Raw genomic sequence first — 14,672 nt, 5'->3', positions numbered from 1 at the left:
CCCCCCATTATCAATCTGTGTAAATAAGATGCACAGCATCCGCTAGTTAATAAACAAACTCTCACTTTGATTACACTTTCAGTTTCCAAGCACAGAGCTGACTAACCACAAAGAATAAATGTGTTTGGGGTTTCAGCGCTGGCCTTGGAAGATTGTTCACAAATACATGATTCATATCCGATTCTGAACATTAACACTTTCCTCATGACTCATACATACAGTTAAACAATAAAACAGAGTGCTTATTGAAGTTTTGTTTAACATGTATGAAGGATCTATCATTAATATTTTTAAATTTAATTGTTTAACAATGTCAATCCTATTATTAGCTTCAAGGAGGGGATGTTTCCACTTCTATCTTGAAATAAATACATGCTTTTGAATTTGCTCTGGCTTATATAAAGAATCTGTCAGTAACAGCTCAGAAAACAAACAACAAAAAGCCATTAAGCACTGCACGAATGAGGAGTACCTTACCAATGTGACCATAGTGCATTATCTGAATTGGTAGAAGATGATTTTTCCTATATATTTCGTTGTATAGAACACTGTATATAACATGCTGATCAACAGACCATTTCCTCACATTGTTTGCCTCTACAGAGTGAAGGATAAAACAGAGAATACAGCCTTCCTTACACAATAGAGACTTGAGTTGTTCTATCTGGTCCCTGCCTATCAGGATACAATTCCCGGATAAATTATAGCCAATGACTGGCAAATCCAGAATGCATAAGAATACAAATTTGGCTTAAAAAAAAAAACCCTGAGGGATTATTTTTAAAACTTTATCCTTTGCAATTCAGTTTTCTTTTAAGGTTTGCTAAATCATTATAATTGGGTACTATTTGCAGTTACATTACAAAAAAATCAGCTCCAGCTCTATATGCAGGAACCATGAAAGTGCAAAGTAGAGCTTTTAAGAGTCATATTGTATCTTTGATATATGTTCAGGTAGAATATGACATGTAGATCTCCATTTCAAACTTCCAGGATCATTGTAATCTTGGGACACATCTCTGTCTTGAGTCTGTATACTGTTTCCTATATGCAACTTTCAAAACAGTTTTTACCAATTTGCTCCTATCTTTATAGAAGCCACTTCTAAATAACCACAGAAGCAAGCATTCCACTACAAACAAAGTTTTTCACTTTATTATAGAGAGCTTTTTCAAAGGATAAATTCTTCCAAAATATTAAAGAAGAAATTCAGGAAAAACACTGATGACACAGGAACATATTCTGCAGATGTTCATTGTGTCATCGACCATCAATGAATGATTAAGAATCTCCCAAGCTTCATTCTAACCCCACTGAAGTTACTCACAAACTATTCACCCTATTGATGCAAGGCTGGCATTGAATTCAGATGTTGGCTCTATCATGTGAAAGCTTTCTGCCTGTTCACTAACACTGTGTAATTTCTAAATATTTCCTGACAATTCACGTTCCTCACCGGTTGTGGAGCTCTGGTCTCACACACGTTGCCTTCAGAAACTGACCTTGCAGAGGTAGAATCAGTGATTTGCTGGTGTTGACAAAGCCTTTCTGCTGCTGCTGTTGGCCTCACATCTGCACACATTTTCAGCATGGCTGAGCAAGGACAGAAAATAAGGGGGAGTTATTCACAAGCAAACACAAGTATCAGTCATTGCACCCACATGGCTAATAAAACAATTCCCAAATATTGCACTTTCGTTGAAATAAAGTTAATACTTAAGTCCTGTCCAAATAGCAGGCAGAAAACAGACAGTACTGATATATAAGAATGAAGCTATATCCAAAGAGCAGGCAGAAAACTGAAAATGCTGATGTACAAAGATGATAGAACTGTTCCCAGTTTTCCACTCAGGTTTTGAAAGAAGTGCAGGAGAAGTTAACAGTGGAAGACTTGTGTGTTTGCTGTGGGACTCAAACTTGCTTCCAGTAACTGTGTTTTTCTTCACCAAAACAATATCAAAATGGCCACATCTGAGGCAGGTTTTGTGTTGACACCTCAGGCAGTACAAGCAAGAACTCTGCAAGGCCCTGCTCATAGGCTGTAGCCTCAGGAACCTCTCCTGGTTTATCTACCCTCCTGCCCAGCCTGGCATGGCTGCCATCTTAGACTCCATGCTGCCCTAATGGCAGGACTGGCGTGATCCTCAGTGCTCCAGATTGCCTGCGAAACACAAACTAACAGCAGGTTTCACCACGCAGCTCTTATCTCAGCACCAGATGACTGAAAATATTGAAAGGAAATATGAGCAGGGGAAGCGTTTCTTCATGTTTTTGTGCGACGCTTGTTGCTAGGAAAAATATTTCCTTAGTATCTCTATGGGCTCTGCTAGTCAGCATCAGTGGAGCTCTGCTGGTTGCCAGAGTACAAAACACTGCAAATGTCAGGAAAAAAAAAAAAAAAAGAGGAAGAAGTAAAGCTTTAAGAATGTGCCCCTTTATGAATGTCCATCCCCTCAGCACTGCTCTTCACACGGTCAATAAACAGACACGCATCTGCTTTCCTGGCTGGGACAAATCTTGAGAGCTTCTTCCCAATGTATTTTGTCTAAGCAGTCATATTTTTGGGCCTGGTTTTTAAAAAGCTTGGAAGCAATTATTTGTATCATGGTACCACATGGTGGATCACAGCCTGAATGCAGCGTGAACAAGCAAGCTGAGGCCTCAAGAAGCCTGCATTTTACACTGGCAAAAGAGAAAGGGGGGGAAGGGAAAGTGGGTCACTGAGGGGCAGAACAGCTCATCCCTAGTTGCAGAGATGGGGCTCTGATCTCCTACCTCACAGCTCTTGTGCCTCTGGTCGTGCTTCTGGTCGTAAGCAGTACCAGATACCCCAGGGAGGAAAGCTGAAAAAAATCCTGGCCTGGACAACCCCTGTGTGGATCTGAACCCCACCTCCCATCTCAGCTAAATATCGAGGCTTTCTGCATATTCGCAGAGCTGAGACTAATGATGGCATCACTATGTTTCAGCTCTTTGAGAGGCGAAAGGATAACTCATTTCCTAGGCCAATCACTCACCAGTCTTTTTGCTCACAGCTGGGTCTAATGATGGTGATGAAGGGTTGGGGGATGGAGAGCTGGGAGCTGGTTATCGCTGAACTTGCTGCATACTGGCCACAGCACAACAACTGAGCATATTTTTTTGAGCTGGATATTTAACTCCCATTAAATGGTTTCCAGTCTCCACTGATCATTGTCCAAAATGTCTTGTGGCTGATCCCATCACTGACCACTGAAAGTTCTCGCATGGCACTATTTTCATTTCAAGTTTTTCACAATAAAATGGTCTTCCCCAGTCTCTCTGCATTGTTTTATAAGCCATTTGGTTTTAAGTAAGATACTTTTTGCCAGAAAAATAGCAAGACTTTGTCTGAATACAAATCCCATGCCCAACACTGCTGACATTTGCGCGCAGAGACGCGCTTTCCAGTTTATTCTATTGTGCTTTTTTTTTTTTTTTAATAGTTCAGTGGAAAGTTTGGATGGTTCCAGGCAAGTAGGCAAATATCCTTTAACAACGCAACAACAGAAATAGCCTGGAAAAAAAAAAAAAAAAAAAAGAAAAGAAACAGAAATATATCTCAGTGCTGCTAGGGGAATTATGGGTTGTTGGTTTCTTACTTTTGCTTTTTTTAATGATAAAAAAAAAAAAAGGCAAAATTTGTAGATGATGATAAGAAACTAAATTTGCAGCAGTTAGCAGCTGTTCTCTTCTCCACTTGAGTATATGAAAGAAAGGGACAACTTCTGTTATTTCAGTCACCTGTCTTTAAATTTAGAGCCTGACAATCAGGACTAGTGCGTGGCACCTGGTGCAGCAGGTACTGAAGACTGTGGATCCATTAGTCACAGCATGTTGAAAGAGCTGGGCTTCGGAGCCCTTACAGATCCAGGGGTCTGAGAACCCAAGAGCATTTAAAAATCTGAACATCTCTGTCGATCTAAATTTCTGCAAGCAAACTAGTTGCCAAGTTGTTACCTGACCAAACAGGGTTTGCTCCAGAAAGTCCCCAGGTAAAGGCGTGGAGCACTGATCTATGGCGCCATCTAGCTCCCACAAAAGGAATATTTGGAATAGCTCTTTTTTCCATACAATTACGACTCAAACTTTATCTGATCTTTTGCACAGAAACACAAAAGATGATAACGAGTAAAAATGTTTGTTATTGTTCTCACTTCTTGGCCTTCTGGGAGCAAAGAAAACTGGAGCACGACAAATAGGCCTCGCTTGCCTTCTGCTTACAGGGGCTTGAAAAAACCCAAAGTTCCTCCCTGTATCTCTTCGAGGATCTTTCTTTCTTTCTTTCTCTTTCCAGGAGAGGCAAGTGGCTTGATCCAACCATATGCAGAAAACCACCATAGGTACATAAGGCTCTGCTCACTCTTTCTTCCATAAGCGTCTCTTTTGTGCTCTGTCTTTGCATCACAGCTCTGGCCCACCTGATCCACTACCCAGTGAAGGGCAAAGGCCAGTGCTAGTTGTTCCAGAGGAAGTGCAAGGAAGCTGATAGTCTGAGAGCAAATACAAAAATCTGTGCAACAGAGCTTTGATTTCTACTAATTACCTGTAACACGTGGAGCATACATAACCTACTTTATTTCCAGTGATATTCACCATGGTGAAGCAAAACATTTTCCAGCCAAATGGTACAAATAATTGGCAGATTTGAGATATAGAAGAAGTCAGGTTCATATCATGTGAGAAAACAAAATCTGGAAGCTGTTTTTGCTGTCTGAGCATTTGAAAATCCTTCATTCCCCATGCTCTCAGCCTTCTGTGGTTGCTAAATAGGAAGACCTCAACAGCTTTCAGCAGAAATTATGAGACATGGGGATTCCAAACCAGAGAGAATGGAGGCTGAAACTGCACAGGTCAGGAAATACTTGAAAGCAGGCAGACAACAACAGTACAATCCCAGGTAATACGTGTGTAATACAAGTGAAAGATCAAATTTAAAACTCCAACTAGCCTGCAGGACATTTGCCAACATGCAAGTTAGGCTCCAGTGATGTATGGAATATATTTGCTCTGAGTCTACGCTCTGCTGTATGCCAGAAGCTTTTAAACCATCTTTACAAATATGTTCCCATCTTTTGCCAACTGAATATACAGTCTTTTTCCCTCACGTTGGTATCTCCAGTTCTCCTTACTAACTTCATAATTTCTGTGGCTGTAACTGCTCTTATACATACTCAAATATTTTTGTGAAATGCAACAAACTTAACTGTTCTCTTTTAGAAAAAAAAAAAGAAAAAGCATTATTTGCATTATTTTCACATACCTTACACACACACACACACACACAAGTTATTTTAAAAAGCTTCATGGATTGGCAGCCATTCAGTTCTACTGCTTTTTTCTTCAGTTGTTTCTCTACCCTCTTCTGTCTCCACTCATCTGATGTGACCCTTTCTCCTGCCACATATCTGCCATGCTTTGTTTCTTCAGCAGTAGTGACTTTCATAAACTTGGCCTAATTTCTCTGCTGTAACCCTTTTAATGTTATACATATCTCCTTTACATTTTCCTAGGTCTTACAAGACAACTCTTTTTCTGCAACTACTCTCCTGTAGACATGGATTTTTCTAGCTGTGGCTTTTCCTCCAAGTTTCAGTTGTATTCTGAAATGCATATTTTCATGCATTCTAAACAGACATTCTCAATCCATATTATTCCAGTCTATTCCCAGACTAAAAGGCAGTGTAATGTCAGAATGTTGATAAAGATGGCAATGTTGCCAGCCCTAATGTTGCCCTAATATTCTTTTGATCTTCCTCTATACCCTCTCCTCGTTGTTCCTCATCCTATATATATTTAAAAAAAAAACACTGTGTTATGTGAAATGCAGGCTGTTCACTGTGTTTTTAAGTAATGACTTGATAGCACAGGTCAAGGATGAAAGAGCATGAACCACAAGCATCTCAATCTTCATTCAGATTTTAGCTTGCATCGTAGCAGGAAGAAATTTAATACTATAGGCTACCTAGCTCAGCTACAGGATGTTGATTCCATATGGAATACCAGATTCAAGAAGAATGGATAAGTGAGTTTATCACATTCTGTTGATCACATTTACTTCAGGCAAGTACTTTCCTAGTGCTTGTCAATGTTTAGATTCTAGTGTTTGCCAAAACCACGTAGAGAGGATTCCTCCTTTTCTGAGAATCTCAGCTGTACACAAAGTAAAAAGTAAAATTAAAAGCAATGTCTTTTGCTAAGGAATGCAGGAAATGTGTTGCATTTTCATTGCAACCACATGAAAGCAGAACTGCTGTGGAAATAAAATAGTTCCAAATACAATGAACTTGCTGACTCAGTTGATCCAGATGAAAAAAAATACAAGTCAGCAATTTAAGCAACAGCAGTACCCACTGTACTGTATCTGCAATACTGATGTAATGTGCATTGCAACATCATATTTCCCTGAATATAGCACTTGTGAGTTTGATGAGCTACAGCTTTTAGAAGCAGCTTTGGATTTGCTGCAAATTACATAAGAGAGTTTTCCTTTACAGCTTAGACTGTTAGATGTTGGACCCACCCAACTCCTTAAGGAACAGGACTTTAAAAGCAAACAATTTACTCCTGCTTTTTTCTGACCTTAATCTGAAGCACATATCAAACTTGAGATAAGCATAGATCTTGCCAATTCTCCTAATGTACCCAGAATTATTGCCATTACAGCATTTTCTATTCAGAACAGCTTATGCAAATCATTTCTCATTGTCACATGCAAATCATTTAATTCATTTTTGCTCTTTGATAGTTTTTACGAGCAACTTATAGGCAAAATATTGTAATAAAAGTGGGCACATCTTCAAGCCATTTCAAATTTTTAGTGTAATTTTCTACTTTAAAACTGCCATTAGAAATTAATAGCAGCTGTCTCTAATACAGCAGAGATCTATTCCAAGTGGAAAAACCATCTAGAATTTATGATTTTAAACAATTCATAGGAACTGGTACTCTACATCTATGTTAGGTGAGAGAACAAAGTGACAAAGCACGTGGAATGGGATATGAATCAGCCTGGAGACTGGTTAAAGATTCTTTGTTGCAACTGCTATAACTTCAGGATAACACAGGAAACAGCCACCTTCATCATTTTTAAATAGTGGAAGTTGAGTTCAGAAAGCGTTCAGTGCATGGAAGCATCTCTGTGAGGAGCAAGAGAATACCAAGAAGGTCAGTAACAGCAGATTACATTCTAAGATACAAGAAAGACAGCAAGCGAACAATTAGAGAAGGAAGGAATAGCAAAAGCTTCTACTTTTATCTGGTTTATGTGCCTGTCTTTTTCTTCCTTATTCATTTTATCTATTTGTTTTGTAGGAAGATTGTAAAGCAGCTGAACATGTCTGGTCTATGTAAGGACAACAGGTGAACAGAGAATTGTGGAATAGCACCTGCCTTAGAATATTATATTTCTGCATCCCTGAAGATACACACACCTCTATTTGGAAACTCAGTGAACAGGAAGCATGACATTATATAACTGACTTACAGACATTATTAATATAACCTATTTTAAGGAAGATAACTTTATTTTAAATGTGAGTAAACTAATAGATAACTTTTTCTCTCTTGCACATTATGCGTAGCGACTGCAAAGTATGATGGATTCTTAGGATTCTTTGCTTTTTTTTTTCCCTCCCTGCATTTCATTCATGTGAAGTTCACACCTTGCTTTATTCAACACTACCAAATTCCCAAGGCTCCAAAGGTTTTTTGTGCTCTCATGAAGTGGGACGCTTTTGAAAAATCTTGCATTACGCTTCACTGTTCTTCTGCTAAACTTAGCTGCTCGTTGCTCACTGCCACTGATGTTCTCTATTGTAGTAATTGATTCTGTTCATTTAAAGCCTACCGTAGTCCTCCCATGTTATACAGTACATTTTCCAGTCATTAGGATATACAGAAGTTTAACTGAGAACTAGATCATGCAAGACAAATATTTCCCCATAGTATCAGAAAACTGGCAGTGTTCTGCTAATACTTGACAAGACAAGAAGGAGCAATGCACTTTGAAAAAGAATGCCACATAATATCCAAATCCATTTTTAAGAATAGTTCTACTTATGCTAGCACAGTGCCTCTCGCCTTTGCTTCCCAGGAAAACTACCACAAATACATAACTAGTCTGATCACGCTCATTGAAAGTGAACTTTTACAATAGTGCCTACTCTTTCTGAGGAATATTTCTGGGTACTAGACACTAACATTTTGCTTCTCTATTAAGAGTTCAGAAACGCGCCAGGAGAGTCGTGACTCTAGCTGGCAAAACTGCACACCGAGTTGTTGCAGTATATCTCACATGAACAGCTGACAGACCAAGGATTACGTGCAGAGGCTATGTGGCCATGCACTTTGACTCAGGATGCCTGTGGTCTCTGCAAAGGGAATGAAGCGATCGTCAGAAAAAGATGAGAATCAGCAGCAGAATTACTCATGGTCGAGGAGTTCTGCAGCTACAGTTATGATTTATATGCTGTTCTTTATATAGCTTGACTAGTTACTCCCCATCACTTTCACTGAAGAAAACATCACCAAGCAAGTGGTTTTCAGTAATAGTGATTACTATTGTTTCTGATACAGATATTTTCCTTTGTAAGCTAAGAAAAAAACTGTGCTCAAACTGTGTTTCTCTCAAAATACTGAAGACAAACTTAAAATGTCCCGCCGTTCTAATTCTTTGCATGACTGTGACCTTGTCTTCAAGCCCTGAAATACTCAGTAATTCAAGCTAGCAGTAGCTCCAAGAGAAAAAATAAAGACCAAAACAAGAATACATTAATTCAATTGACATTTAGGTCAGTACAATCTTTGCTTCACTCAGAAGAAACCAATTTAAAGTCCAAGAAAGCAATAAACTTGAGTGGCAAAAGGCAGCTCCAAGCTAGCTCCCTGAAAGGAAAGAGAGAAATCTTTGCACTATAGTTCTTCTTTCTTCTCATTTCAAGAAATAGATGAAGGACAGAGACACTTGTAAAATTATTATTTATTTTTCACACTGTAGGTATCATCATCTGATGTTGCAGCATTGTCACCACTAGCACTTTTTTTGTTCTTGCTCCTGTCCTTAAATGGCCTAAGTAAGTTATCTTCTGCTATTGAGTGACCACATATAATTTACATAGATCACAACTTTGCACCTGAAACTCATTTTCATAAGCAAAATCAGGAAGCTGCTAACTTACATTTTGCTTTGTTTCTTCACAGGTTAATTTGCCTTAACTGGAGACAGCTCACCCATCCTGATATGGTACCTGCATGAATAGAAGAAAAGTAATGAAAGAATTCCTGTGGTTTGGGTCAGTAAATAAAACAGAAAGTCTTTCTGGCGGTTGTGGTTTCTGCACTTAACAATGTGCTGTCTATCCTTGCTATTACAGATCTTAGTTGAGTCTTATATAAACTAAACTCTATTCCTCAAAGGTACGTATACATACTTTCCTTCAGTTAAATGGCTGTGAAGATGGTGGAATTCACAGAACATTTTGGCGTGTAACCAAAACATGTGGCGTTATGTCCAAAGAAGATCTGGCCAGGTACTGTAATTAGATTGCGGATTTTGAGCTGTCACACGCAATTATTTCTGGCAGCACATTTGTACAATATGTACACCTGTAACTTTCTGCATTCCTAAATGGTTGGAAGCATTCAGAAACTCCTTTCAGAAGAGATTGTTTCTGAGAGATCTCCTGGTGAGAGAACAGCTGAAGACTATGGGAATGACCATTAAAGTGTGGCATGAATATTTGCATTTTGGATTCCTGGAACAAAACCCGTTTCACTGGGAGTTCAAACCATTGCAAATCTTACCTGAATTATTTCTACTATTTCCTTAGAGTGGATGATCAATTTTATTTTCATTCTAGTTAATTATTCCCAGACAACTTTTATTCAGAATGATAGATGAACATACAAACAGGAACTCCTGTTTATTTTCTTGCAAAATCAGTCAGTAGTCACCAAACATGACACTGCAAACCTACTCATAAAGGGTATGTAAAGTAAAGCTTTGAGCAGATTTTCCTACTACAATGAAGCAAACAGTCTCAGTTTTCTGTGTGCTAGAATTCTAATATGGTAAAAATAAAGACACTGAATAAAATGTCTACATAAGCTAATTTTGCAGAAATAGGCAAGAGATATTGAACAAAGTGAGAAGAAAGCAAATGGATTCTTAAGAAAATTTTAAATGCAACAGCTAAAGTCACACAAGTGCAGTGGAATTCCTTTGAGTATGGATATTTGAAGCAACATGCTCCTTCAAAAAGTTAGAGACTCATGTAGAAAGCATGCAGCGATAGAAAGGCATTCAGTGTCTAGAGGTAAAACTGGAAAAAGAAAATTATTAATGGAAACTTAATGGTCTTTCAGAGTCCAGGAGAACGTCAGCAAGTTTCCATACATTACAAAACCTCAATGTCTGTAGAAGGGCTAAATTGTAATATTCATAATAGCAGCCAATAACACCCACAGTCCACTATTATCAAGGACAGGGAAATTAAAGTTTACATCAAAGAAATTAAAACCCTACATTTTAAATCTTCGTCTTAAGATTTAGTTTCCTTAATGCATATTTAAGCACTTTAAAAACAACAGCCTGGGCTCTAAACCTCCAAATACCTACATCTCCCAGTGACCTTGCCTGGACTTGGATGTACTGAACAATTAGAAAGTGAAGTTGATGAAGACACCCAGACATTGATCTGATGTTAAAGTTTACTGAAGTTCTACTTCTTGAACTAGCAGAACCAACATTTAAATAAAAATTAAAATTAAAATTAAAAAAAAAAAACAGGAAAAGAGAGAGAGAGAGACGGAAAGGCCAGATTCCACCGAACCAAGGTTTGCATTTCATGATTGTAGTCACCAACTATCCTTCCAATGAATGAATAGTTGATATGCTAGAGATTGCCATCCATTGAAAACTTTGTAAAGACAAACATTTTATTCTTTGAAAAAGAAGTGATGAAAAATGAAACTGCTCTTCTTAGTGCAGAAAAGAAAAAAAAAAATCTACATCAAAAATGTTGGAAACAATTCAAACAAAGAATGCATTATGCTGAGGGACATGAATCAATGTACATTCTGCAAAAAAAAAAAACTTAGATAATAGAAGACGCTATGGGATTCTGACAATTGAGCCTTTGTTTCCAAAGCAAGAAAAATCAACTCGGATTTACATTTTTGAATGGGTTTGTTTGATCTGAGTGCAGGGGCAATAACTGTCATCAAGAATACATGAGACCTCTAATATTAGCTGACAGGTTTTACTCCTAGATAAGATTTCTAACTAAAAGAACAGCATCAAATCACAAAATTGAAATGCAAAATAATTAGATTGATCTACAAAATACCTACGTATATATTTAATTCAGAGGACGTGCTCAGTTTTGCTAAACACTTCACTAGGTTACATCTTATTTCAAATGTAAATATGTCAATGTTACTAACATTTCTCCTAAGGAAGACTAGAAAGCAGGGAAGATAAAAAGTCTTACTCAAAGACAACATGTCATATTTCATCTTCTTAGTAAAGTCTTCATGATATTGTAGGAAGTTCTTATTCTATTGCACTGAACCCCAGCTCTACTAGCACTACCTATTCAAAGTTTTATGGCTGCAGTTCTACCTTTTCCTTATCTTTTCCAGTGATGAATCCTTATGTGTCACTCCCACTTCTCTGCTTCAAACAGAGCACAAACACCATAAAAAGTAGTTGCTTGTCTCAATCCTGGAAACCTGGAACAGGTTAAAATGTACACAGCAGGACTGGAGGCAATCAGATACTGCAAAATCTGAGGCCCAGACTTAGGAAAACATTTAAACTAATGATGGCTTTAAAAATGCTAAGATTAGGTATATCTAGAAGTATTGCTTTCATGAATAGCAACACAATGGGGCAACTGAGACTGAGGTCTGCTAAGTGCTGACAGTAGCACTGAATATTTGCCTCTTGCTGATTTACTGTACCAGGTTTTTTTACAGCTGCTATCGTCAGAAAAGATTTCAGCAAACCTTAAAAGTTTCAGAATTACAAATCAGGTTTGGGTAGGAATTCAGACCTTGCTACAACAAATAATTTCAAATCTCTGGTTTATAAATCATGGATTCACTACTGTTAGCAGTTCACGAGATCTAAAGAGCTTTCTGAATTTAAGGTGATGGGGTTGGAAATTGGAGGGTAGATATCCATCTACCCTACTTGGAGACTGTATTTTTGACAAATAAAGGTTTGCACTACACATTGCTTTTGGGTTTTTCACTTCCAATTTCTTGAGTGAGAAGCAGCTGTGAGCAGAAATCATATATTAACATATTAACAGAAAGCCTATTAACAAAGCTCTGGCTGCACACAGAGTACAGAAATGAGCCAGGCACCTCCATGCTGGGTAGAAGTTTGCCTCTGCTCCACATTCATATGAAAAAACGACATCTTCTCACGGGAGAATACAGGAAACTAATGAACCAAAGCACCAACTTTTTTGTTACTGTTGAGCTTCTGCTCACAAACGTTCTGCATCTGCCCTCCAGAGAACTCAAATGGTCAGCAGAGTAAGGCAGCAATCCTGGCCCTGTCCTTTTTCTGCTGTGTCACAAGAAGCAACTACACCTATGATAACAACATGGAACTTCCTTAGGCCTACAAGCAGAAGAGTGAAGGGAAAGAGCTCTAATTCAGAGACGTTCTGCCTTCTTCACGACAAAGGTAAAACACTCATCAGACAACCTGGGAAATCTTGCAGGCTGGCATTGCTGAACTGAGCTGGCTACTTTGGTTCCATAGGGCTGATCTGATCAAATTGAGGATTATATTTGCATAGGGAGGGGAGTGGAGATACAGTCTGCATTTAAAACTTTTGCCAACATCAGCAGCTTGAATGAGAGGATGCAGTTTTGGTAGGTGTAACTATAACAGTAAAATTCCTGTGTACCTCAGGCATGGAAATCTAACTGCTGTTATATAGTGTTACTGGTCCAAATACTTTTCTTTAAGGGGTAGTTTTGTTTCCCAGTCTTACTGGTTTATAGTAATGCTGACAAACTTCAGAGAGAGAGACAATCCATTCTGAATCGAAACAAAGAAATAAAACTGTACTTGGAGGTGAGTGTTCTTACACAGACCGATCAATTTTGGCCTTTCTTGGGCTGAAAAAAAGGAAAACTATCTACTGGATCTTCAGCTAAATGTGTCCTCCCCCCTTCGTCCCAGCCTTTTTTCTGGAAGTCATGCACTCACCAAAAGAAGCTGCAGAGGCAACATGCTAACATTTGTTTACTGTGGATCTCCCTTTGAAGAGTGATTACAACAACATCATTCTACATATCCGGAGGGTGGATTTCTTATCTCCCTGAAAGAGAAGGAGAACAATCACATATTTGATAAGTTCAAACAAAAGCGCACACAATTATAGGAAGTGAAATGTTTGCTGAAAGAGGGCAGTTTATACAAAACCCATTTTTATAACGTCGTATATGTATTTATTTCATGACAGCTTTCAAGATCAGCTTTCCATAACTCCGCAGTATCTCTGTTTTGTGGAGTCTTTTCCATTTGAAAATTGACACTCAAGGGGAAACATTCTCAGAACAGAGTCATTACAAGAACTACTGAGTGGCTTTCGCTGCCATCCACCCTGCACTCCAAGGGAATGAGGCATACATAAATCCATATAGGCTGCCTTTCCACCTGCAGGAACAGCTGTGAGAGGTGTGTGTCAGGAGGGGCACTCACTTCCATGGCAGCTCCCACATGGATCTGTAGTTCTGTAGGGAGGCTCTGCTTCTCCCAGGTTCCTGCTCTGCCCTCCTCTACTGCCCCATAGCCGCAAGTGTGGCAAAGAGTAAAAGTTCCAGACAGTCCATTGTGTTCTGGAGGATGAATTCTCCTGACAGAACGGGTCTCTTCTTCTCCATGAGGTCATCAGCTGTAAGACCAGATCAGTGTCTCACATTCTAAAATGACACTTGATGTGTAATTTATTACATCTGTAAAGCTCTTTATATCCTTAGAAATAAGGCAAGACGGAAGTAAATGATAAATCAGCCATTCACATATATGAATATAGAATCATAAAGGTTTGAAAAGACCACTATGTTCATCTAGTCTGTTGACCCATCACCAGCGTGAGCACTAAAACATATCCCTATACAACAGGAAATTGTGAAGTGAGCAGTGAATGCAGGTGTACAGCACCAGCAGTGAAAAATGGGAACATTTTTCTTGAAAGCCAGACATGACGTGCAGAACAACAGAAAAGCAGATTGAGCAGATGCTTCATCTGTTTGGATCGACACTCAAACTGTCAAGTATTGGAAAAAAGATCAAAATGAAAACTTCAGGCCACTACATTTCCAGAAAAGACTGCTGTTATTTGCCATCTCTGATCAGGTCAGAGAATTATAAAACTTTTACAGCTGAAAGCGTTGAATAAGTATTAAATAGACCAATATAGATCTCATACAGACTCCACTTAATGTTTCTTTTGGAAAACTTGATAAAGCATATAATATCTAAAAACATTAAATATAATGAGAAACTTTTTGGAACCAGTAAACTTTTTGCAAAGGTCAGCCTTTCAGCTGTTATATTTGAACCAAATGAGACTTAATTTGACTGTTAATTCTATCACCCAACTGTCAGAAAAATCTATGAAGTGTTC

General features: G+C 38.5%; 1 long non-coding RNA gene across 1 annotated transcript; it reads right to left on the bottom strand.

The window, feature by feature from the left end:
* Positions 1 to 1,047: 1,047 nt before the first annotated feature.
* Positions 1,048 to 13,949, bottom strand: LOC128086518 (uncharacterized). The gene is made up of 4 exons (XR_008209396.1): positions 13,745 to 13,949; positions 13,250 to 13,361; positions 9,198 to 9,266; positions 1,048 to 1,593 (listed from the first exon to the last, which is right to left on the bottom strand). It is a non-coding gene; the product is annotated as an uncharacterized LOC128086518 (long non-coding RNA).
* Between the last annotated feature and the right edge of the window lie 723 nt (positions 13,950 to 14,672).

Source organism: Tympanuchus pallidicinctus, unplaced genomic scaffold (genome assembly GCF_026119805.1).
Source record: "Tympanuchus pallidicinctus isolate F22 unplaced genomic scaffold, pur_lepc_1.0 scaffold3, whole genome shotgun sequence".
Taxonomy (NCBI): domain Eukaryota; kingdom Metazoa; phylum Chordata; class Aves; order Galliformes; family Phasianidae; genus Tympanuchus; species Tympanuchus pallidicinctus.
This window is presented reverse-complemented; position numbering and strand designations above follow the sequence as displayed.